The sequence below is a fragment of the Palaemon carinicauda genome, chromosome 3 (assembly GCF_036898095.1).
Source record: "Palaemon carinicauda isolate YSFRI2023 chromosome 3, ASM3689809v2, whole genome shotgun sequence".
In the NCBI taxonomy this organism is placed as follows: domain Eukaryota; kingdom Metazoa; phylum Arthropoda; class Malacostraca; order Decapoda; family Palaemonidae; genus Palaemon; species Palaemon carinicauda.
In genome coordinates this window covers 6234101-6261167 of record NC_090727.1, presented here as the reverse complement: position 1 = coordinate 6261167, position 27067 = coordinate 6234101, and the positions used below count along the sequence as shown (strand labels likewise).

Sequence of the window (27067 nt, the reverse complement as noted above, 5' to 3'; positions counted from 1 at the left end):
GGCGTCCTGAGAACTAGAACGTTCGACAGCTTGTTTAGCAGGACGTTCGACGTCTTTCTTTGTAGGACGTTTGCGCTCACATTCTGAATGCAGTTCATCTTTTTTGCGCCTAAGAGGGCGTTTGGCACCTCGGAGTAAAGAGCGATCAACATTAGGGCTGCCAACTACGTTCTTAGCTGATCGCTCAGGACCGCGTCCTAAAGAACGTTTAATGCTATAGTTAGCAGGAAGCTCGGCGCCTCGAATAGGAGGACGTTCGAGATCCTGAATCACCGCACGCTTAACTTTACGTTCGGGAACAAGTCCTACTGGACGTTTCACATCGTGTTGAGCAGACCGCTTGCCGTCTCGAGCCTGACAATAACTGTCACGTGTGCCAGCTTAAGGCTTGTCGGTACGTTGGTAATTATGCATGAAAGAAGAGAGCCTGTGTTGCATCTCTTGTAGCATCTTAAAGTTAGGATCTATACGTTGTGATATTGGTGACGACACCACAACATCCTCCTCATCGCTCAGGCATTCAGAGCGTCTGGATGGTGAAAACCAGTCCGACGGCTGCGGGGGAGCATAAATCGAGGTTAAGCCTGGTCCTGACAACTGCTTAGCAGGATCCTTGGTAGAGTCCAACGTCCTAGCAGGACGTTTAGTAGGAGAACTCTCAAACGACTCTAAACTATCCCAATGGCTACAGCCAGGCCACGAAGTGCTAGTAGGACGTTGGTTGACCTTATCAAAGGTCCTCTTAGGAGATCTGGAGGCTAGTCGCCAGCCTCTTTTAGGTATTGCGTCATCCGAAGACAACTAAAGCAACTTAACCTCACCTTTCCAATGGTGAGGGCGAACGTCCTGGGAAACGTCAACAGGTACATTCAAGGGGACGTCTGCTCGTGTTTTAAAGCCTCTCGTCTCCTTATGCCGTTCGACATTCCTTCTCCCAGGGGTTGGCGAGCTTGGAAGAGGTCTAGGACTAGGAGAATGACAGACGCAAGCAGGCGCACCCTCCACAACACTTAACTTCACTGCACTTTTTGCACTTACACCCTTTAACTGCTTAACGTCGGACATAAGCTGTATTCTGTCCGCCGCAAGCAATTCCACTTTAGCGCCCAGCGCTTGAATTGCTATCAACATGTCCTTAAGCGTAGGCTCATTAGCAGTTACAGTAGCGGGATCAGGATCTACCACTACAGGGGAAGGAATAGGGTCAGTGACATGGGAAGAGGAAAAGTCTTTTGAAGAACGAGAAGAACTTCTTAATCTATCCCTTTTTAGTTTACGCCTATGGCGATCAAACTCAATCCATTCATGCTCTGACAAAAGAACACACTCATCACAACGATCACCCAAATCACAATCTTTACCTCTGCAATTAACGCAGAGAGAATGGGGATCAAGAGAAGCTTTAGCCATTCGGGTCTTACACCCACTCACACACATCCTAAAAGTAATGGGGGGGGGTGGCCATTATGAAAATTTTAGAGAGAAATCAATAACAAGCAAGGGTCAAAATTTCCTAAATCCAATCGTATTAAAGAATATCCAATGCCAAAATCAAACAAGCGGGAGTCAACAACCAAAGTTTTGTACTTCACCAAATCAAATCAATAAATTAACGAGCAGAATATCCCCGTGTCGCCGCTAGCGACGGCAGGGAATATATGAGGGTTCCTGGAATGGTTCCTAGGTACCTCGCTAGGGCGCAGGGATGGTACACCTGGCTATCCAATCGGCGATTGACGCGAGTTTTGAATTTTCTACCGTGACGTCAGGGACGTAAGCTATATATATATAACTACCGGGTAAGTCTTATGTTTAAAACATAATGTACGTAAGATCCTCTTTATTTTTATGATTAAAATTTCTATGTAATAGGTTTATCACAATGGTTTACATATGTTATCTTTATAAAGTTGTCATGTATAATTGTTTTTCATTACAGCATTGTGCAGGGAGGGAAACAGAGCAAAGGCAGGGTGCCCGATTTAAAAACGTCAGGCCGTGAGCAGCACTGAAAAACTGTGAATACATGAACATTTATCTCATTGGTACTGTTAAAAACAGACCCCGCAAATAACGAGGGTCAACTGAACTGTTCATAGGTTCATGAATTGGCATGTGAATGCTAGATACATTTATCAGGTTTGTCCTTAATAGGCAAATGCGTACGAGCCAGAGCTTGTTTGCATACAGGAGAACGTGATCAGGATGGATATTGCGTTTGTGCCAATGATTGTGCTGCTGATCATGTGTGTCGAGTGTTGTTCAAGCATTGGCAATCCTAAGCAAGGAGACAATCGAGTTGTATTAGAATATTTAACCTTTGCAGGAGATTGTTTCTTCTCAGCTGATTGTGGCACTGATGGATTACGCAGGGATGACTATAATTGTGGAGCGCATTGTGCCAACGACTCCGTTTATGAGGACACTTGTGAGCGACAAGATTTGTGACGAGATCAAGTCTGGAATGATGATCATGGACCTCGACTTCTAATGTCTCAGTGATCATGATCATGACTTGTGGTCAGACAGTTTCCTTTTAAGAGCATTTTCAACTCATGGAAGAATATGAGCTTCTACAGGTGAAGTTGGCAAACGTAAACCAAATGGGGAAGAGACTTCTTCACGCGTGAGCATGGGGAAGGTGTTAGTTGTTTGTGTGAGCCAGGAGCATGATCGTGAGCGTAGAGGTCTTCAGGGTAGTTCTAGACGATCGTGTTTGACTGGGAATTCGTGCACATGGCAATGGAGTCAGCAAAGCTTCTGGGGAACATCCCTAAGCAGGAGATGGACTAGAGCATAGCTCTACATCCTGAGCAGTAGAGCTCTTGCTTATTTTCGAACAATATTTGACACGAGGCAAGGGCATGCGCCCTAGAACCTGGGACCTCAACACTTCTCCTGTGGTGGCCAGTGTGTTAACGTCCCTGACTGCCGAACGCCAGACTGGGGTTCGAGTCCCGCTCAAACTTATTAGTTTCTTTTGTTGCTGCAAACTCACCTTGTGAGCTAAGGATGGGGGGTTTGGGGGAGCCTATAAGTCTATCTATTGAGTCATCAGCAACCATTTCCTGGCCTTCCTTGGTCCTAGCTTGAGTGGAGAGGGGGCTTGGGCACTGATCATATGTATATATGGTCAGTCTCTAGGCCATTGCCCTGCTTGATAGGGCAATGTCACTGTCCTGCTTGATAGGGCAATGTCACTGTCCCTTGCCTTTGCCACTCATGAGCAGAAATAAGAGTAAATAAAAGTGTTTAGGTAAAGAACTAGTCCTACCACAAAACCACGCAGAGGAACCTGGAAAAGACAAGAGGCTCCTCCAGGTTGGTTGTCCTGTGCCTCTGAGAACTCCTCCTCTTTCTGATGGCAGGCAACTCCTTAGCAAGAGAAGGTGGCGCTGGAACAGACAAAACTGGGGATGGGGAGGGAGCAAAGTTCTTCTTTACAGTCAAGGGTTTTCTGGCTGCACTCGGGCTCTCTGCTATAAGCGACGGGGGATCGTCTGCAGCAGCAGGTAAGAACAGATCCTGCGATATCACAACACAATCTCCTCAGTAGGAAAGGGGAGAGTGGCAACAGGGAGAGAAGATTTCCAGGATCTAGTGATTGGAAGGCACTAAAGGAGTTTCATTGCCTGCGAGACACCAATGACACCAGATCTAAGTCCTTACAAGAGTTGTCAGCAATTATGGTGGCAAGGGTTATTGACTTTGCTAGAGGAATGCAATGCTCCTGCCTTGCTCAAGAAACTTCCAGTGGCTCCCTTTTTCTTACTTGCTCAGCCTTGAAGGGAGAAGAACATGCATCAGACTTTAAATCCATTGCAGGGATGAAGGAGCTCTGAAGATTCTCTTTTCAACTTCCTCCTCTTTGCATACTCAGTCTACTGCACAGGAGGTCATCCCCAACACACAGAAAATGTTATTTTCATTAGTAAAATAAATTTTTGAATATACTTACCCGATAATCATGTAGCTGTCAACTCCGTTGCCCGACAGAATTCTACGGAAGGGATACGCCAGCGATCGCTATACAAAAGGGGGGTGTACTCACAAGCGCCACCTGTGGCCAGGTACTGCAGTACTTCTTGTTGACACCACTTCAATTTTTCCTCGGTCCACTGGTTCTATGGGGAGGAAGGGTGGGTCAATTAAATCATGATTATCGGGTAAGTATATTCAAAAATTTATTTTACTAATGAAAATAACATTTTTCAATATTAAACTTACCCGATAATCATGTAGCTGATTCACACCCAGGGAGGTGGGTGAAAACCAGTGTACATGTATATCAAGAAGCTAAGTATCCCGTATTTCATATTATCAGTTATTCAAAATAACAATGAAATTACAAGTACCTGGTAAGGAAGTCGACTTGAGCCATTACTCTGCCTTAAATAAGTTCGTCTTCCTTACTGAGCGCAGCGTTCCTCTTAGGAGGCTGAACAACTCTAAGGTGCTGAAGTATCAAGGGCTGCAACCCATACTAAAGGACCTCATCACAACCTTTAACCTCGGCGCTTCTCAAGAAAGAATTGACCACCCGCCAAATCAACAAGGATGTGGAAGGCTTCTTAGCCGACCGTACAACCCATAAAAAGTATTCAAGAGAAAGGTTAAAAGGTTATGGGATTATGGGAATGTAGTGGCTGAGCCCTCGCCTACTACTGCATTCGTTGCTACGAATGGTCCCAGGGTGTAGCAGTACTCGTAAAGAGACTGGACATCTTTGAGATAGAATGATGCGAACACTGACTTGCTTCTCCAATAGGTTGCATCCATAACACTCTGCAGAGAATGGTTCTGTTTGAAGGCCACTGAAGTAGCCACAGCTCCCACTTCATGTGTCCTTACCTTCAGCAAAGCAAGGTCTTCTTCCTTCAGATGAGAATGTGCTTCCCTAATCAGAAGCCTGAATAGTAAGAAACTGAGTTCTTAGAACTTGGGAAAGAAGGTTTCTTGATAGCACACCATAAGGCTTCTGATTGTCCTCGTAAAGGTTAAGACCTTTTTAGATAGTACCTAAGAGCTCTAACTGGGCAAAGTACTCTCTCCAGTTCATTCCCCACCAAGTTGGACAGGCTTGGGATCTCGAACGACTTAGGCCAAGGACGTGAAGGAAGCTCGTTTAGCAAAAACCGAGCTGCAAGGAACATGTAGCCGTTTCAGATGTGAAAACAATGATCCTGCTGAAGGCGTGGATCTCACTTACTCTTTTAGCTGTTGTCAAGCACACGAGGAAAAGAGTTTTTAATGTGAGGTCCTAAAAAGAGGCTGATTGGAGAGGTTCAAATCTTGATGACATAAGGAACCTTAGGACCACGTCTAGATTCCAGCCTGGAGTGGACAACCGACGTTCCTTTGAGGTCTCAAAAGACCTAGGGAGGTCCTGTAGATCTTTGTTGGTGGAAAGATCCAAGCCTCTGTGGCGGAAAACCGCTGCCAACATACTTCTGTAACCCTTGATCGTAGGAGCTGAAAGGGATCTTACTTTCCTTAGATGTAACAGGAAGTCAGCAATCTGGGTTACAGTGGTACTGGTTGAGGAAACTGCATTGGTCTTGTACCAGCTACGGAAGACTTCCCCTTGAGACTGATAGATTCTGAGAGTGGATGTTCTCCTTGCTCTGGCAAACGCTCTGGCTGCCTCCTTCGAAAAGCCCCTAGCTCTTGAGAGTCTTTCGAAAGTCTGAAGGCAGTCAGACGAAGAGCGTGGAGGTTTGGGTGTACCTTCTTTACGTGAGGTTGACGTAGAAGGTTCACTCCTAGAGGAAGAGTCCTGGGAATGTCGACCAGCCATTGCAGTACCTCTATGAACCATTCTCTCGCGGGCCAGAGCGGAGCCAATCCACGTCAGCCGTGTCCCTTTGCGAGAGGAGAACTTCTGAAGTACCCTGTTGACAATCTTGAACGGCGGGAATGCATACAGGTCGAGATGGGACCAATCCAGCAGAAAAGCATCCACGTGAACTGCTGCTGGGTCTGGAATCGGAGAACAATACAACAGGAGTCTCTAGGTTATCGAGGTAGCGAACAGATCTATGGTTGGCTGACCCCACAGGGCCCAAAGTCTGCTGCAAACACTCTTGTGAAGGGTCCACTCTGTGGGGATGACCTGACCCTTCCGGCTGAGGCGATCTGCCATGACATTCATACCGCCCTGAATGAACCTCGTTACCAGCGTGAGCTTTCGATCTTTGAACCAGATGAGGAGGTCCCTTGCGATCTAGAACAACTTCCACGAAAGAGTCCCTCCCTGCTTGAAGATGTAAGCCAGGGCTGTGGTGTTGTCAGAGTCTACCTCCACCACCTTGTTAAGCTGGAGGGACTTGAAGTTTATCAAGGCCAGAAGAACCGCCAACAACTCCTTGCAATTGATGTGAAGTGTCCTTTGCTCCTGATTCCATGTTCCCGAGCATTCCTGTCCGTCCAAAGTCGCACCCCAGCCCGTGTCTGATGCGTCCGAGAGGAGACGGCGGTCGGGTTTCTGAACAGCCAAATGTAGACTTCCTTGAGAAGAAAGCTGTTCTTACACCACGCGAGAGAAGACCTCCTCTCTTCGGAAACAGGAACTGAGACCGTCTCTAGCGTCATGTCCTTTATCCAGTGAGCAGCTAGATGATACTGAAGGGGGGGGAGGTGGAGTCTCCCTAACACGATGAACAGGGCCAGCGATGAAAGTGTCCCTGTTAGACTCATCCACTACCTGACTGAGCATCGGTTCCTTCTCAGCATGCTCTGGATGCATTCTAGGGCTTGGAAAATCCTTGGGGCCGACGGAAAAGCCCGAAAAGCTCGACTCTGAAGATCCATACCCAGGTAGACAATGGTCTGGGATGGGACGAGCTGAGACTCCTCAAAATTGACCAGGAGGCCCAGCTCCTTGGTCAGATCCATAGTCCATCTGAGAATCTCCAGACAGCGACGACTTGTGGGAGCTCTTAAAAGCCCGTCGTCTGACGGAGCCGGACACAAGATCATGGTACTGCTGCACAGTCTGTGAACTGTCAACCATGGGGAAGCGAGGAAGTACAGTGACAACCCGAAGCTGTCTAGACTGTCTGGGTCGTATAGACAACTCCTTATCGGGTTGCTGAGGTTGCCGCACTGCGTCACAACAAGTCACTTCTGCTGGTTGTTGAACGTCTTCCCAGTGACACACTGACTCCGTAAACAAAAAATCCTCTAACAAGGACTAAGCTTGGACTGCATGTCTTGCAACACAGCTCAAGGTCTATGGGAGCAGGTGTGGTAACAGACGGGGTTAGCGACTGAAATGGAACCATTACCTTCCCTGGAAGCATGTTATGCTTAAATAAAAGTCCATAGGAGGCTACGCAGCTAAAGGCTCCTCTCCAAATGACAGAGTCCTCAAGGGAATATCAGAAGGAGGGAGAAAAGCACTTTCTCATCTACAGGGACCATATCCGAGAAAAGCTAAGTTCTCTCAGTGAGGGTTTCACTGGTGCAAAAGCAGCAGACTAGAAGGCAACGTTATGAAACTGCTTGACAGTCTAGTGAGTTGGCAACAACCAAAGATGTGTGACTGAGAAGCATGCGGTAAGGTATGCAGAGCATGCTGTATGTAGAGCATGCTGTATGCAGAGCATGCTGTATGTAGAGCATGCTGTAAGAGAAGCAGAGCATGTTGCATGGCGTGTAACATTTCTCAGAAATTCCATGACCAGTGCTAGATTGAGTAATATCGCATTACTGTCCATTGAAAGTGCACGTGCCGAGGGAATTGATTTAGACTGTTTTGTTGATGAATTTGATAGCCGGCATGATAATCGTAGAATTAAGCTGCACTAAATATACGATCTATAATCTACTTCACCTCAGGACAGGGAAACTCGCCCTGTTGGCAACACTGCATTACTTCATGCATGCTTGCATGGGGTTTAAATATCAACATAATATTTACATTACATTCATAACTCATGATTCATTTTTGTTTTGAAGATATTTTGCCATATTTGCGATTTGTTAAAAATATATTGCAAGGAATACATATATATTTTTTATTTAAGTAATACGAATAACCTCCATTATCATAATGTTTGTGTAGGCATACATGTATATGATTACAAATGCAAGTTATGAAAGTAATGAGGTGTTATTATTGTCATTTGTTATTTCAAAGTTGAATGGGAAGAGGCTCAAGTTGAGGAGAAAGTGGCAGATGCATGCGTTGAGGTGGCTGACTCATAGCATGAGGTTCCTGCCTCAAGAGTTGCGCTTGCCTCAAGGGTTGAGGTGGCTGCGCAGAAAGAGGCTCTTGACTCACGAGTTGAGGTTCTTGAGGTGTGAGCTGCGAGAGTTGAGGAAGCGGCTGCGCAGAACGCAGTTCCTGTCTCACGAGTTGAGGTTCCTGAGGAGCTAGCCTCAAGAGTTGAGGCTCTCGCCTTGAGGAAAGTTGAGGTAGCAGCTGCGAGAGCTGAGGTGGCTGCCTCAAGGATGGTAGAGGTTGTCGTACCTCAACAGGTTGTAGCCTCAAAGATGGTCTAACTGCAAGAAAATCTTGCCTCAAGGCATAAGACTCCTGCTCCCATTGTTGAGGTTGCCTTAAGGAAGGTTAAGGTTGCTGCACAACGCTGGTAACTGGCAACTCCGAACGCGGTAAGGTAGCTTGAGGAACCTCAACTTCGTACGCCTGGCAGACTGGACTGCGGTGAGGCGGAGCGCTCGCAGGAGGAGGTGTAACCTTCTCAGCCTGAAACTCACGCATTAAGACCGCAAGCTGCGACTGCATGGACTGCAGCAAAGTCATCTTGGGATCAACAGACGATAAGGTCTGTTAAGGCAAAGCCTTAACAGAAGATGAGGTCTGTTGAGGCATCGCCTTACCTCTCTTAGGAGGTGTGCAGTCACCTGATGACTGCGAAGAGTCAGAGCTAACCCAATGACTGCATCCGGGTTGTTGAACTCTTAGAGGTCTGGACTTTACGTTTAAGAGGTCTTGAGACCTGAGTCCAGCGTTTTCTCCCCAAAATTTCTTCTGCAGACGAGCAAAATAAGGGCTCAATCGTCTGCGGGTGGGAGTGACGGTCTCTGTAAGACACGCCCGCAACCACCGAGGATACTTCTGTGCGCCGATCAAGGCCTGCCGAACCCTTTTGCCCTTCGACATTGCTTCTCCCCTGGGCTTGGGAGCTTGCAAGAGGTCCCGGACTGGGAGGACGACTGGCACGCACAGAAGTACCCTCACGCACAACACTGACACACTTTGCGCTAATCACTTATCACTTTTGATTTTCTGTTTGCACTTATTTCACTGAACTCGAAACTTTAAGTGGTTTGTACCTGAAACACGCAATTCTATCCTTCCTTAAAAGTTAGTAATTGCGAAAACAGAATTACAATGTAACAGAAAAATCTAATGAAAGATAAATAATTCAGTGGTTGGAAAGAGACTAAACACTAGATCAAATAAACTACGTTTAAAATCTCACACCGCATAAAGCTTGAGAACAAGAATAAAACTCTAGAAACGTTTACCTTCTTCCCCTAAAGAGACTAGGGATAAGAGCAAAAACGATAACAACGTTACTCGCTTGAACGAAACGTTTATCCAGCTCTCTCTCTCTCTCTCTCTTGACTTAGAACCTGAGAGAAGAGCCCAATCATATATATCGTTAAAACATATTATTGTTAAAGGAAAAAAACTGAAATATTTCCCAAATAAAAAGTTCCTTTATTAGAATTAAAACCATTAAGCTAAGAAAGAATGAACAAAACGCTAGAAACGGTTACTCTTACTGCAACGTGACACCGTGAAAATTCTCTCTCTATCGTAACGATAGAGCGCAAGTTGAACGTTCTGAACATCAACAACTGCAGAGACAAAACAAAACGTTAGTTCAACTTTGAAAACAGTACGAGACTATCAAAGAAATTCTTTCAAAAACATTAAAATAGCATAATATGTTAACAGGTAAAACCGAAATGACGGGCTCAATGTTAATTAACTTCGGTACCAAGAAAAGACCGCCTACTATTAGGAAAGGTCGAAAATAAACAAATATAAAAATTAATTTTAATAAGTTTATAATAAAAGGAAGTTAATCAAAGAGGCCTATAAAAGGCGGAGAGATAAAAAAAAAATAAATCTATAACTTTTGTTAAGCAAAATTAAGAAAGAGAGTCTATACTCTCTTAGACACCAACACTTCCGTCTAAGGGAAGGGTCGGCCATTTAAAGGTGAAAGAGAGTTCATACTCTCTTCGTCACCATAATTAATCAAATTAATTCCAAAAGCTAGCTAAGCTAATAATAAAACTTCCTGAATAGCGAAAGCTGAAATCTTAGAGCAATACTTCACCAAAAACCGTGAACAAGACTCCAAAATTATAAGCGTATCCATGAACGTCTTGCCGGAAGCACGACAGAGGAAAAATTGAAGTGGTGTCAACAAGAAGTACTGCAGTACCTGGCCACAGGTGGCGCTTGTGAGTACACCCCCCTTTTGTATAGCGATCGCTGGCGTATCCCTTCCGTAGAATTCTGTCGGGCAACGGAGTTGACAGCTACATGATTATCGGGTAAGTTTAATATTGAAAAAGGGGGAATCCTGGAAAAAGTCATGTCCACTGCATATAACTGCACGTCTTCCCTAGGAGATGATATCAACCGCAAGCACATCCCGAACAATCTTGAAAAAAATAGCAAAAAACTGTATATCAAGCCAAACTAGGACACCAGGAAGTATGTTTGCACAGAACAGCAGCCTAAGTCAAAGTGAAGGTAGCACTACCAGTTGGGTGGTTGGGGCATACCCCACACCTGGAACCAGCTATGTTTACAGTATCTTATTAAAATTATCAACGGCTGTTTGAGCTTCGCTGAAGCCATACTCCTATTAATGGACAAAGACCTACATATATTACATAGGAACAAATACAGTATGGACAAACAGCATTCCATAATTTGGGCCTGGAGTTTTTTAGATTTACCTACCAAAGAAGCTAATTTAGAAAACAAAAATCAAATATCAGAATTAATCTAATGCCAATGGTAACTTAGTAAGAGAGTGAAGTAAATATGTGTTACTAATAATTATATACACTGGCTAAACCAAACTATAACTGAATTTAATTTAACTTAAAAGCCAAAATTAAAATTATGTCTTTACCTTTTCCATGGGCGAAGATTGGAAAGATAATTTCTACCAAAGAAACAAGGAGTTAGAATCACAACCAAGACCAAGTTCTGTTAGGACAAAGACAGAATAGGTAAATAACATTGAAAGCATTGCATATATGTTATGAAAATTAACTTGACAATAATAGAGCTTGGGGCAATATGAAAAATTTGGAAGTAATTTGTATTTTTCCTAACGATAAAAATCTGTAGCTATTTATAGGGGTATTACTTTTAGCTTCGCTGAAAGGCCGAGCCATAAGAATTTACCGAGGGTTAACTACCCATTCCACTGGTTAGGGGGGATAGGGGTATAACTAGCTATCGCTCTCACTCACACACCTGTGATTGTGCTTCACTTTACTTTGAGGTATATCAGTATTGGAACAATATTAAGTTACACAAGGGAGCAATGGTTTACCTGTGGCAGTTGAGGCCAGCTTGTGCAGAGAACCCAGGATGATTTCCCCAAGAGAGGCGAGTATGGAGAAAGGAAAGGAGCCAGACATTCCTTTTCATTCTCTCACACTAACAACAGTTAACCAATACCCTCAACCCTCTACTACTTTTCCAATAAGGAGCTTGAGGTACTAAACCAGCTGTTGTGCAGCCACCACAGGACTGATAGAGAATGCTTGCAGAACCTGCGTTAGAGTAGTTTCTTTTGAGGCCATTGACGTAGCTATGCCTCTGACATCGTGCACTCTGTGTTGACGTGTTGTAGGCGGACCTGGATTCAGAGCATGGTCAATGACCCTGCGAATCCAAGCAGAAATGGAGTTTTTTGTGATCCTCCTCTTATATTTACCCATGCTGACGAAGAGCAAGGGCACTCGGGGTAGAGCCTCAAACTTCTTGCTGGGCATATTAACAGACGATCTGGGTCGTCGGTTACAGAGCGGAGCCTCGTTATCCAGAAGAAATCGAATCTAGGATCCGAAACCCTTGGATCCTGAGTCTTGGCAACAAACTCAGGGACGAGCTGAAGCTTATCTCTCCTTCTTCCTTTGAATGGGCGATGTCATACGAGAGACCATGCAGCTAGTTGACTCGTTTAGCCAAAGCAAGGGCGAGTAGGAACATCTTCTATATAATGTGGCGTTCTGTTGCCTGTCGTAATGGTTCATAAGGAGGCCTCTTTAGCGACCGAGGAACCAGAGCTACGTTCCAAGGAGGTCTCGCTTCAGAATAAGGACAGATAAGATTGTAACTCCATATGAGGAGGGAAAATTCCAGCGATGAGGAAATGTCCACTCCTTTCAGTCTAAAGGAGAGACTCCAGGCTGAGCAATAGCCTTTTACTGAATAGCATATTTCCTCCCTCATATACTCGAAGAACTTCGCTATTGCTGAAATAGAGGCATCAAGTGGAGAGGTACACATTCTACGACACCAACCACAGAAGACATTAGACTTTGACTGGTTGACTCATTTTGACGATCTTCACAGATATCCAGACATCCTCTTTACAACTTGTTGCAAAAATCCTCTCTGAGTGAGGAGATGCTGGATAGTCTCTGAGTGAGGAGATGCTGGATAGTCTCTGAGGGAGGAGATGCTGGATAGTCTCCAAGGGTGAAGATGTAGCAAAGCTACTCTCTTGTGGAAAATGTTGGCGTGTGACTGTCTAAGTAGATCGTGTTGTGGTAGAAGTTCTCTCGGAAGTTCCGACAGGAGCTACAGAAGGTTTGGAAACCCTCCTACTAATGCCATAACAGAGTTATGAGGGTCAATGAGAGGTTGATCGATGTTCTGGCCTTGTTGAGTACTCTTCTAATCAGACAGAACGGGGAAAAGGCATAAACGTCGATGTTGTTCCACCGTTACTGGAATGCATCCCACAAAGTCAGGAATTTGTTTGCTACTAGATGATCTAGACTATTTGGTACCTACTATCTGAGTTGCTCTGTCCAGGTTGTTGGCGAGCACATCCCTTTTGCCAGGAATGAAGAGAGCTGATAGTGAGACAGAGTGGACTTCTGCCCATCTACGTATCTTTACTGCCAGATAGGGTAGATGGTGCAAAAAAGTACCTCCTTGCTTGTTGATGTAGCCTAAGCCACTACTATGGTGTTGACGCTCATTACCACCACTGAGTGACCCGCCAGGAATTGATGGAACTTTTTGAGGCCAGGCAGACAGCTCTTATCTCCAAGAGATTTATGTGAAGGTACTTTTTAATCTGTGACCAAAGGTCTGAGGTCGTGTGATGCAGCACGTGGGCCCACACTCTTCTTTTGATCCGTCTGAAAAAAGCATAAAGTCCAGAGGAAGGACGAGAACATAGACACTCTTCAGCACCCACCACTCGAGATACGTCCGTTCATCTGCCACCCACCACTCGAGATACGCCCGTTCCTCTGGTCCCGTGGCGATCAGAATGTCCGGGGAATCAAAGGCCTAATTCCAGTTGGGCTTCAGACGCTATTAGAAGGATTGTATCCTGAGGCGGCCGTTGAGAACTACCCAGTCAGAGATGATTGGTGTCTGAGAAGACTTGGTTACCTCTGAGCTGGGAGTTCTTCTCCTCTGAGAAAAGGTCTTGCGGCCTTCCTCAGCCTCACTACCCTGTCGTCTAATGGGAAAGCCTTGTGGAGGTTGGTGTCAATTATCATTCCTAGGTATACCAGTCTGAGTGGGAAGCCAGGATGACTTCTCGAGGTTTACTATGGCCCCCAGATCTTGACAAAGCCTCAGAAGTTTGTCTCGGTGCTGACGAAGGGTTGCCACCGAGACTGCTAAAATCAGCCAATCGTCCAGGAAACGTAGGAGACAGATGCCGATTCTATGATCCCAGGATGAGACTAAGGCGAACACTCTCGTGAGGACCTGGGGTGCTTGTGGAGAGACCAAAGCAGAGCACCTAGAACTGGTATTTCTTGTCGTCTAGACAATCTCACATGCTTCCTTGAAAATGGAAGGATTGGCATCTGGAAGTATGCGTCCTTTAGGTCCAGCGTGCACATGAAGTCCTGTGGTCTTATCGCTTGTCTGACTTTCTCCAACATGGAGTGGACTTCGACCCGAAGGGCCAGCTCCTACGTCCATTACTGCAGTCCTGTTTTGTCATTCTCGAAGAGGCCAAATGTGAATTGCTTGACCCCCTCTGCGGATTTTGTAGTCCTCGATGAGGACGTTTTAGGGTCAATGGACTCTATACTCAGAGAGAAGAAGGCCTCTAGCACCGAAGGTCCAGGTGTTATAGTCTTCTGTTGGCCACCCATAAAAGAAAGGATGGAATCATACGCGGGTTCCGCTACTACTCTGCGATCCCTTGGGACTTCCTCAATGAACGAAGGCTGAAAAGTCAGATAAGGACTCTTCCCTGAGAGGAACTCAGTCTGAACTGATGGAGAAGTATACCAGGCAACGCTTGACCTTACTTTGGACGCCTTGACGGGAAATCAACACAATATCGTGTTCAAAATAGAAATACATTTCTATCTCATATTGGGATTGAACCCTAGCTCCTTCAAATGAAAGGCAAGGTCGCTTCAAACCATGCCACCAGAGGCTTTGATGATGCTCTTCCTTAGAACGGCGCCGTTCAGGCGAACGTTGAAAATGGTCAGGGGGCTGGTTTTTGTGGCCGCTGAGAAGTCTGAGAGTGCTCGCAAGTAGTCACTTGTCGACGAGCTGCTGACAGGATACGAGTGGAGAGCTGTTGGTGATTGGCGAATTGGCAATCAGTGAGCCAAAGATCAGCAGCAAACCATAGGAGAGCAGCGAATGGCTACCCGTTGGCGAGCAGCGAACGGCTAACCGTTAGCAAGCTGGCAGATGATCAGATAAGCTGAGGAACAGCAGTATGATTCGACAATAGACTAGTTGGCGATTGGTGCTCAGAGTGCTGGCGATCAACAAATGGAGATTACTGTAGAGTGAAATTCGACGATCGGAAAGTTGGCGATCGGCAAGCTAGCAATCAGGGATCGATTTGCCAGCGATCGGCAATCGATGAGCCAGCGATCGGCAAACGATGAGCCAATGATCGGCAAACGATGAGCCAACGATTGGCGATTGGTGAGCCAGCAATCAGCGATTGGTGAGCTAGCAATCGGCATTTGGCGAGCTGACCATCGGGGATCGGCGAGCTGGCGATCAGTAAGCTGTCGATTGACTATCAGTGAGCTGGAGATCAGTGATCGGCGAGACTGGAGGTCAATGATCGGAAAAAGACGAGCTAGCAGACAGCGATCGGCGATCTACAGTAGTAATCAGCGATGAGCGAGACTGGAGGTCGACGATCGGCGAAAGGTGAGCTGGTGATTGCCAAGCTGGCGATCGGTGAGCTGACAAACAGGGAGCTAGCATGCAGTGATCAGTGAGCTAGCAATCGACAAACTGACAATCTGAGATCGACAGGAGATCAGCAATCAGCAAACTGACGATTGCTATTGGCGTGTTGGGGATGAGCGATCGGCAATCGACAAGGTAGATGAGCAGGAGACTGGCAAATAGGAGATCAGCTGAATGATGATCTGAAGAAGGGGTGTGACCTTTAGAAGGGCGAACATCCCCTGGAGAGGATCGCAAACGATTTCTCGACAGCGAGTAGCGAACCGGAGTTTGTTGATAAGCACCCAAAACCATAGTAGGCGAAGGTCGGGAACCAGTCGGACGAGTAGGGAGGGGACTATGACCACGATGACGATGTCCCCAGGGGCAAGAGAATCAGCTGCAGGCCTCCAAAGAAGGAGTCTCTATGACTGGCCCTTGTCGTGAACGAGAGTGGAACACTCTCAGGAGAGACATGCCTTGAACTTTGCTCCACCCCCGATGGGAGAGGGGGCTCAGAAAGGGGGGAGAGTAGTCAGCAATTCTCCTCGCAGGTGGGAAGGTTGCTAGACAGAGAGGATGGAAGGAAGAACTCCATCAGAAGGGAGAACAACTCGACATCTGAGAAGGATCCTCTCCCTTGGAAGGGAAAGAAGTCCAAACCCTGGAAGTAAGACCTCAGGGCAGCGCTCTTTGCTTCCCATCAACAAGCCTTGTTCTAATTGAAGGTCTGCAATGAGAGTTACCCAAGAAACATAGTCGTAGCTAGTTCCTCGAAGACAGCGTGCTGATCAGGAGCTGCCATAGGCATATGAGGCGAGGAGCGTGCTGATCAGGAGCTGCCATAGGCATATGAGAACAGGAAAGTGATGGCACAGTGACAGCAGATTCCCCAGGAACAAATGGCAATGCTCTTCTACGTCGCATGTCTTAGCAGAATGAAAAAGTACGGCATCGCTAACTGAGGATTGATTGATTGATTTAAAGTTTTCAGGCATCCTGACATCTGAGGTCATTGACGCTGGTAACATTTAATTTATGTATACAAAAATAAAAGATAAAAAAAAATAAAAAATAAAAGAGTATTCAATTAAAATCATAAAAGTTGAATGTAATAAAAGTTAAATATTTTTCAGAAGACCTGCTTCTGAAATAAATCTAAAAATGCCACTTGCATGGTAGGACACATCATTTCCAAGAATCTTGGCAAGGATGAACCTGCCACCCTCACCTCGAGCCTCAAACAAATATCTATTCCGCAAGTTGTTATAATTGGGGCATTCGGTCAACAAATGCCTTACTGTTAGAGGTACTACACAGTCGTCACAATATGGTTGGTGTTGGCCCTTCAGCAAAAACTCGTGTGTAAACCGAGTGTGACCAATACGAAGACGACAAAGAGACGTCTCCCATTTTCGGGGCATCATATTATACCTCCAAGGAGATATGTCATTTGTTATCTCTCGCATTTTATTGCCATCTTGACTATCCCATTGCTGTTGCCATTTATTGCAAACCAATTTCTTGATGTCAGGTAAGAAATCATCACAGGGAATGGGATACCTTCTTGGCAGCAACTCTGATGCAGCCTCCTTAGCCAGTGAATCTGCCTTCTCATTCCCGGACACACCTACATGTGCTGGAACCCAACAAAATTGAACTGTTATACCTCTCCGTCCAATTATGAAAAGCCATTCTAAAATCTTTAAAACTAGAGGGTTATTAGAATTAAAAACTTCCATAGCTTGAAGGACACTCCTTGCATCACTAAAAATTGTAAAATTACCCTCCTTCTCCAACGCTATTTTCTCAATAGCGGTTAATATGCCATACAGTTCGGCAGTAAATATGGAAGCGGTCAGAGGAAGTGCACCTCTACAATTAAAACCATTACTATGTACTCCAAATCCAACGCCAGCATCAGATTTGGAGCCATCCGTATAGATAAAAGTTGATCCTCTATGTTCTCTAACATGTTCATTAAAAAGAGACCTGGCTTCTAGGTCTGACATATTCTTCTTATCTCCAATAAAATATTTACAAAAAGATATCTCTGGTAACTTCCATGGAGGCGTTGGTGATACCTTGAATGGAAGTACCTTATTTCTAATTAAATCCATTAAATCCAGACTATTTAATAATCGTTTCACCCGAAAGCCATAAGGTTGAGGCGATTTTGGGTGGAACTCAAAGTATGATGCGTGTCTTACAAGGCTTGCAGTCTGAAAGGCGAGAGAGTTAGGGAGTCTTTGCAATCTAAACCAATACCGAAGAATGGAAGACATTCGGTAAAGGTCTAGAGGTAACTCTCCAGCATCAACAAGGAGACTTGGGATAGGCGAGGTTTTAAAAGCTCCAGTAGACAATCTAATACCTGCATGATGTATCGAGTCTAATATTTTTAACCGGCTTGGGGTGGCTGAAGAATATACCTCACAACCATAACTAATTTTGGAAAAAATCAAGGCCTTGTATAATTTTAAAATAGTATTGCGGTCTGCCCCCCACGATGTATGGGACAATACTTTCAAGATATTCAGAGCTTCAACACTTTTAGCTTTTAATGCTTTTAAGTGAGAAACCCATGTCAGCCTACAATCAAATATCAAACCTAAAAATTTAGCTTCTCTTGCACATGGTATCCGTTGACCTTTAATGTATATATATATCCGGGTCTGGATGTACTCCCCGGATACGACAAAAATGGACAACGGTAGTTTTACTTGTCGAGAACTTAAATCCATTCATGTCAGCCCACTGGATAATTTTATCAATAGAGAGTTGAATTTTTCTCTCAACCATTGCCATTCTAGTGCCAGCAAATGATATTGAGAGATCATCCACAAATAGTGTAGAGAGAACATCCTGGGGAATGGCTGAGGATATCCCATTAATTGCTAGTGCAAAAAGGGTTACACTCAGCACACTACCCTGAGGAACTCCTTCTTCCTGGCACTTACTCTCTGATAGAGTTTCCCCCACTCTCACTTGAAAAACTCTACGTGAAAGAAATGCCTGAATAAATAGTGGCAGCTCTCCTCTCAATCCCAATTCATGAATGGTTTTAAGTATACCATATCTCCATGTGGTATCATATGCCTTTTCAAGGTCAAAAAATACTGTAACATGGTGCTGTTTGGAAGCAAAGGCTTCACAAATAGAAGACTCAAGTCATATCAACACATCAGTCGTTGAGTGCATTTTTCGAAATCCACATTGAATCGGTGATAAAATACCTTTCTTTTCAAGGTACCATATCAGCCTTGCATTGACCATCTTCTCCATGATTTTACATAAACAAGATGTCAATGCAATAGGACGATAGTTTGCTGCTAAAAACTTGTCTTTACCGGGTTTTAAAAAGGCTAAAATAATGGCTAGTTCCCAAACACTTGGGTAGCTATGATCATGCCATATTCTATTAATAATGCTTAAAATAAATAGCTTTGTATTAAAATGTACATGTTTAATCATTGCATATGGAATTCCATCGGGTCCAGGGGCTGTATCGTTGCAATGAGCAAGTGCAGAATCAAATTCTCTTTCAGTGAAAGGAGAATTATACGACTCTTCCCTTCTTGTTGCAAAATTTAAAATTTTCTTTTCTTCAGTGCTCCTATACTGGTGACCAGGGGCTCCTTCACACTTGCTGGATACATTTGAAAAATGATTAGCCAGGGCATTGCTAACTTCATTTGCTTCAGTTACATACTGGCCATTCACCTTCAACACTGGTGGTGGGTTGGGGGTGAATTTGCCAGCTATCTTTTTTACTTTCCTCCACACAGAAGATGGTGGTGTTCTACTGTTAATGGAGGAAACAAAAGACATCCATGACTGGCGCCTTGCTTCTTTCATGGCACGACGGAACTGTGCTCTACATTTCTTGTACATAGTTAAATTCTCATCAGTTCTGCGTCTACGCAATCGTGTTAGAGATCTTCTTGTGGCTCTGTGGAGTGCAGTTAGTTCTGAAGACCACCACGGGACTGGTTGTCGTTTGAATAACCCTGTTGTTTTGGGAATTGAATTAACTCCTGCTGTATGAAGAGTTCCATTCAGTAGGTCTATGGCATCATCAACACTTTCAAACTGTTCTGCTCTCCCTTCGATTTCACTTAGCTCGGAAAATTTAACCCAGTCTGCCTTGTCTAGATTCCAACGTGGTGATCTTTGCAAAGGTGGACCCTTGTTGGTGTTTATAATGATTGGTGCATGATCACTAGTATGCCAATCATCTAATGTCCTCCAATCAAAATCAAGAAGGCAGTTAGAGCTTGCAATTGAGAGGTCAATGCATGACAAAGTACCTGTCTAAACATGGAAGTGTGTGGGCTCTCCTGTATTAAGGAGTCCCACATCCTCATTCTCCACAATTGATGAGATAATATTGCCCCTTGTGTTGGCCAAAACATCACCCCATAAAGGATGTCTACCATTCATATCTCCCAGTAAGAGAAAAGGTTGAGGGAGTTGTTGAATGACCTCTGCTAAATCATCATATAAAATATTATCATTTGGAGGTAAGTACAGAGAGCATATTGTATATTTTCTCCCTATATCAATTTGTACAACAACTGCCTGCAGGGTTGTACGTATAGACATGGGTATTTGGGGAACATCTCGACGAATGTACATGAGACTTCCGCCATGGCTCCCTGCTTGTTGATTATATGGTGTTCTATAGCTAACATACTCTCGAGGACTAGGAGTGTTAGAATCAAGCATACTTTCCTGTAGACATACAATTATGGGGGAATGCTCATGAATTAGGAGCTTAAGTTCTTCATATTTCGCCCTCAAACCCTGACAGTTCCATTGCAAAATGGAGGAGAAAACTATGGATTATTTCTGGAAGACATCTTGGATGAGGTCTTCCCATTAGAAGTTTTTAATGTAACATTATTACCAGTAGATTTCTTCAGAGGTGGTCTTGTTATGTTGGGTTTAACGTTGGTGATTTTCTTTGTATTCTTTTTATCTATTTGTTGAGGTGGATGGTGGACCTCAACTTGAATTTCTGATTTATTCAGTCCATCTTCTGGTTCATTAGAAACATCAACAGATAAAACATCAAATTTATTTGATGTCATTACCTTAACGTTTCTAATGGAGGGTGGAGAGAGAGATGGAGGTCTCTCTCTTTTGCGATTAATAGATGGTGGGATTCGAGGTTTTTGCACCTTTCCCACAACAGGTGCATCAGGTAAGTTAGTCTTAAGTGGAACCTCCATCAGATCAGGCAAGGACATGGCCTGAGAGAGGTTTGTATTACTTTTTGTAATGGCGGCTGAAGGCTGTACAGCAATGGGCAATGACCTAGTGTTAATACACCGTGGTAAAGCCTCAGGAGGTGATATGGTTACCTCGTTATTTGACATTTTGTCAGATAGTATACTTTTTTTTGAGCTATTGGCAGTGCTAGGTTGGTTTGATTTTAATGCCTTAGCATATGTATTTGATTTATTTAATAGTCTTTTGGCATGGGTCACACTTATGTGTTCTAAGTTTGATTTGTTGAGGGCAGCTTCCTCCAACTTATATAGATCGCAGATCTTGTCTGTGGATTTGTGATTCGAGCTGCAATTTAAACACCTGGCTCCAAGTGCACACTCTCCATGGTAAGATTTGGAGCAAATACCACACATCTTCTCATTTTTGCAAACTTTGGACGGGTGCCCAAATTTAAAACAATTAAAGCATTGCAATGGCTTCTGCTTGAAGGGTCTTACTTTAATCCTTTCGTTCTCGATAATAATATGAAAAGGTACATCAGCATCCTGGAACGTAAGGATTATCATTGATGTACCTGGGACTTTATGAACTTTCCAAACATTTAATGGACACATGGCCAGTATCTCCTCCTCTGTAAAATCATATAGATCTCTGTTAAAAACTACGCCCCTTCCGTAGCTAAAATTTAGGTGGGGTTTGACATCTAACTTAATGTCATCATTATTTATTTTCATATTGGACAATATTACCGACTGTGTACTGGATTTGGCATGGATAAGGAAACTATTTTTTCCGAAACGAGATATATCGCCTGGTGCAATAGTTCCTACTTTTTTCTGAATCAATTTGCATATTTTAAAATAATTCCCTGTAACCCCCTTTGATTCAGCTATAAGCCACATCGGTGGTTTTGGATTTCTCTGGGAGGGCATGACTAAATCTGCGCCTTTTTCCAACCAATCGGCAGGCCTGTACACATCTAAATCTTTTGGTACCTTATCGCAGAGAGCAGCCGCGACATTCAAGTTATTAATTTTAATATTATTCAAATTACTTATTGCACTGAATGCTTCGTCATAACTACTATAAGATATCCATGAATCCCAAGTTTCAGCTTCAAGTTTCATCCTTATTTCTTTTATGCATCCATAGCATTCAAATGCTTTACATAGGTCATCATAATTTGTTTCTATTGAAATTTGTGTAACATGGAGGATTCGAAGTTTCCTCGTGTTACCCAAATTACTCGATTTAGAAATATCAGTAGAATGGTCCTTTCCAGTTCCGAGGTCATCAACAGAGCTATCCCTTATCACATTAGCAGAGGTCGTCAACAGTGCCGGGGGAGAGTCAGCGTATCCAGGGGATGGGGGTTCGTTCCTTAAAGAATCCATTATACTAAAGAGAGGGAAAAAGAGTTAGTTTGATGTACCTGCTCGAGAATGTTAGGCCATCACGTGTCGGAAAGGAAATTTGCACTCTCCACTATCGGCACAATGAGAGTATACTTCCCAGATGGTCCACTCCATACCCTACCCGAAGGATAGCATCAAAACAGATATAGAGGCACAGGTGTAAGCTGAACCCGCCTGTTAGGACTGAGACCAAGAAATTATGGAATCATCCTCCCCATATCTATAATGACGGGCTTCCGGCCAAAAGCCGAGAGTCCTACCCCAAGCATTGGATCCCCCTGGATTCCGAAGACCCAACACTTGAGAATAGTTCCGCCAAAAAGGTCCAAACCATCTTCGGGATGGCTGAAATCATCCAATACTCTCATATATAGCTTTGAATGCAAACACCTCCCAACCGCGATACCTCCTCCCACTCATCAAAGCAGGCAGCAATAAAGGATGTATGAACATCCCCGCCGGGGCTACAATGGATGTAAAAACATCCAAGCCATAGGAGAAAAGAATAAAAAAAAAAAATGATAATAAATATATATGTACTGTACATAATATATACACACATATAATGAGGGAAATTTTTCTCATAGAGTTTGGAAAGCAAGACTAAAGAAAGTTTGTGAAATTAGGATAAGGTCGAAGTAATATTGAGAAAAAGAAAAAGGTAAAAGGTAAAAGAGAGAAATTTAGATTCGAACTGGGGGAGCAATTTCCCCAAGTTCGAGAGCCCTCTTGCCCGTCACCAAGTTTCAGCACGGGAATGAAATGCCGTGCTGAAGCTCAATGACTTCGTCAAGGCATTCTCTCGTTAAGAGGGCGCTAACTGAGGAAAAATAAAACAAATCATGTAACAAAAAACTCCCTCGGAAAGAGCACCTAGTCCGCAGAAGGAAGAGATGTCCACTGAGAGAACAGACATAAATTAAGGACTGCGCACTTCCTTGCCCAGCCGACATCGACGGGAGAAAGAAAGCAGTAGCGTAAAAACCTATAACAAAACAAGAATTACAATGAATTAATTCAGCTGAGAAAATTAACTACTTGGGAGAGCCACTCAACCCTCCGACGGGAAGAGGGTTCCCAACGGAGACGAAGCTGAAAAGTTATATTACAAAGTGTTATAATTTCACTTGATTAATGAAGGAAACCATTCGGAAGCACAACCTAACCAACGAACGGGAAAGGTGTTCACCCCGTAGAGTATACTGCTGGCTATCCACGAAAAGTGAGCGACGTTGACCTTGAGATAGAGCGCGAGTGCAGGCAAGCTCTGAGAGGGCTGCACTCCTTTCCCCAAGCAGATTCCTTCTACGAACACGTAGAGGAGAAGCAGATGACAACAGCCGAACGAATGAGTATCCAAACGATAACGATGCCCCTGCTGCGGCGGCCGAGATACAAGGAAGGCTATCCATCAAGGGGATGAACAATGTCCAGGGGAAAATGGTTGACAAGAAAGGTTCACCATACTTGAGAACCTGCCGTACTACATTGTCACAAACAGCAACATTCACTGTAAAGAAAGCTTACAACATACAGTATATATAAAACCATTAAGAATGTTTTCATACATAAATTAAAGGGACAAAGATTAACGGCAGTCTAAAATAGGTGAGGATGAAGAGGGGCAACAACTGCTCTCCCTCCAAGCCAGAAGTAAGGTGAAGCACAATCACAGGTGTGTAAGCGAGAGGGGTAGCTAGCTAGCCCTCTAGCCCCCACTAACTAGCGGAATGGATAGTTAACCCTTGCTAAATTCTAATGACTCTTCCTTTTCAGCTTCGCTGAAAGTAACAATTAACATTTCCAGGAATAATGTTTTAATGTTTTGTATACTGAAATTATCATAAAATATTGAAAAAAATTAAAAATTTGGAAGTAACTTGTATTTTTCCCAACTATACATTTGTATAGTTTATATTGAGATAACAGCAAAGCTGGAATACACAGCCATTAAAAACTTTCTAATGAGATGTTATCAACAGACTGGTAGTTAAGCAATTGGCAGTGGGCACTGCCACTCACTGGCTCACTGACAAACCACTTTGATTGCAAACGGAACATAGGGAGGTTACTGTTGGCAGCCAAGTATGAGTAAAGGGCTCAGGATTGTATGGTTAGGAAAAATAAAAACTGCATCATAATGTCATTTGTTCCTTTGCTTATACAAACCCTTGTCCTTTACATAGGAGACTCATCCTTAGGAGGGCGGAGGTCCCCATCCCATCTGGTTGGAAATTTTAGCGGGGATACCTTCACTCAAGCTAATGCATAAGGTGTGAAGAATCCTTACACCTCATGAAATATTGACTAGACAATGCAAGCAGCTCTACGGCCCCTGCATTAGAGGTTAGCGAGTAGAAAGGAACTGATGTGGTTTAAGGCTAATTCAAGCAACTTGCGAGTTCATAACAAACATTGTACAGTACTATAATGGCTTTGGTTGGATATGCCACACATCCCTTCGCAAGGAGTGTGGAGACAACACTTCTATAAACAGTAAAGAACAGCTACAGGCTACATGGGGCTTACCATGGCTGCCCCCAACCGTTCACCTGCACCTGACAAAGTGTATCCCCGCACTCCTCCTCAACCTGTCCCCAAACCTGCACCTATGGAAGTGCGCCTGCCACCACCTTGCACTCCGGATAGTTCTCCTCCATACCAGAGGAGGTACTGTGCTTGGTGCAAGAAACCAGGGCACCTTGTGGACGAGTGTCGCAGATGCCTTAACCTATGTCTACCCTGTGGCTAGGCCAACCACCATGTCACTCAGTGTGGGCAACAGGCGCCGCTGATGCACAGAACACCTGTCCAGAAGACAGCTACTGCCCGCAGCCCTGGGAGGAGACCACCTCCGTCCAAACTCCTTCAAGGTGGAGGGCAGTACCGGTGAACGCTACTCTGACCTTGTCATCATACTCTGGATCAACCAGTTACAGAAAGAGCCATAGTGGAAGCGAGTCCAGTGCTTCTTCCTAGACTGTTGATAAGAAGAAGAAGAGCAAGAATTCGAGGCCCAGGAAGTCATCAAGAGCCGAGGAGTATCATAGAGCGTTAAACACCAGGCTTTCGGTGTAGAAGATTGAGCTACATCGAAGGAGGGTGTGAATGCTAGGAAGCTTGCTCCTTGTATTCCGATGGCAGCCTCGGAAATATCGATTTCCAAGGTTACCCCTCAACCTGGAAAAGTCACTGCGCATCCAATGACTCTTTCAGGATAGGCCTGTGATAACCTGTCCTCGACACTGTCCAAAGCTTCTCCTACTGACGCCTCCAGGGAGGAAGCAGGAACTCAGGCTCTATTCAAAACCTTTCATAGGGTTAACCTGGCACAGTTGGCTACTGTACCACTCATGGTTGTCCAGTGACCATGTCTGGGTTTCCATCAGGAGCGTTGGATGCTCTCATCGACTCCGGAGACGAGGTCAACCTCCTGTCATCGAGTGTAGTGCAGGATTACCAGCTGCAGACGGTACCTGACACCATTGGTCTGAGGGGTTTAGGGCAAACAAGACCTAAAACCTTAGGTACTGTACAGTTGACCCTTATACTGCATGGAATGAGATTCACCCCCGAGTGTGTTCCATGTACTGCCTTCAGGGATTATGGCTAGGCATGTAGTGCTTAGTTACCAGTTCTTGAGAAAATGGGGTGATAGTTAATGGAGCCCAAAATCGGCTGAGCGTTGGCAGTACTCGCCACGAGCCTCTTTGTCCCTATACGTGGAGCCTGTTGTCAGCGAGTGCTTTACGTATTTGAGGTCCACACAGCCGATTCAATCAGGATTGCCAGTATTGAGCCAGTTCCTTTTACTGTAGAATTTCCTAAGGGGTTTGACACCTCTTTTAGGTGCCCTGCTTGTCCATCTAACTGTTGGCCAGAGATGTATTATGATGGCGACATCATAACATCCGGTTTGTCAAGAAAAGCTACAGCAATCCCTGGCATCGTTGAACTGCAAGATAGAAAAGCCTCGGTTTTAATAAAGGGTCCATCTGAACGAACTGCCAAGATCAAGAAGGGTGATCTCTTGGGGAAGGTGTTCACCATGGCAACGGTGGATGCTCCTCTATCCTACCTGATAGTACAGGAGTGTGATCTGACACCTGAACCAAGCGTATTGGAAGAGATAGATAATCTGTCTATTTCCAACGAACTGAACTTTTTCAGAAGGACCAGTACTGTCAAATGCTTCAATGTCCTCTTCCAGTCATCAGTACTGGTGACGATGATGTGGGAGAGTGCTCGAGCACACCAATACGCATCCACCTAAATGACGACACCCATTTATCAGAGAGTTCGAGGAACATTGCAAGGAGTTGCATGAACTAGGTATTATTGAACCCAGCATCTCTCCTTGGCCTTCACCCACTGTTTCAGTCAAAATAAAAGGACAACAGTATACGGTTGTGTGTGGACTACCGTAGACTGAATAAGGTGACTGTCTCTGATAAGTTCTCGATGTCAAACATGGCAGGCTTTGTATTTGGGCTACAAGGAGTTAAATACTTTACAACCCTTGACCTGGTTCATGGATACTACCAGTCAACCAGTTACCGTTGGCAGAGGACAGTAAAGAATACATGGCTTTCTCTACCACCTTTGGACACTGGCAGTTCAGACACTTATCATTTGGACTGAAGAATGCACCTGCAGTGTTCCAGAGAGAAATGCAGAATATTCTACAAAAGTTCCCGAAAGCCAAGATGGTTGTCTACATTGATAACATCTTGATCCTTGGATCTTCTTTCGAGGACCACCTGAAACTGGTAGAACGAGTTTTGGCTACTCTCCAGAAGCACGGACTCAAGATAAAACTTGGGAAATATTTTTGGATTCAAGCCGAGGTCAAGTATCTTGGTCATCTGGTTAGATGTACTGGTATAAGCAAGCTGCCAGAATATATCCAGAAAGTGGAGGACTTCCCTAAACCTACCACTGTACGTGAGCTACGGGGATTCCTAGGACTGGTTAGCTTCCAACGCAAGTTTATCCCTATGTA

At 44.4% G+C, this 27067-nt stretch overlaps 1 long non-coding RNA gene across 1 annotated transcript in view; it reads right to left on the bottom strand.

The window, feature by feature from the left end:
• Nucleotides 1-27067, bottom strand: part of LOC137636716 (uncharacterized) — a 124616-nt gene that overhangs the window by 45109 nt on the left and 52440 nt on the right. Inside the window, exon 2 of the long non-coding RNA XR_011043196.1 lies at nt 11130-11206. This is a non-coding gene — a long non-coding RNA (uncharacterized lncRNA). The remainder of the gene's footprint in view (nt 1-11129; nt 11207-27067) is intronic.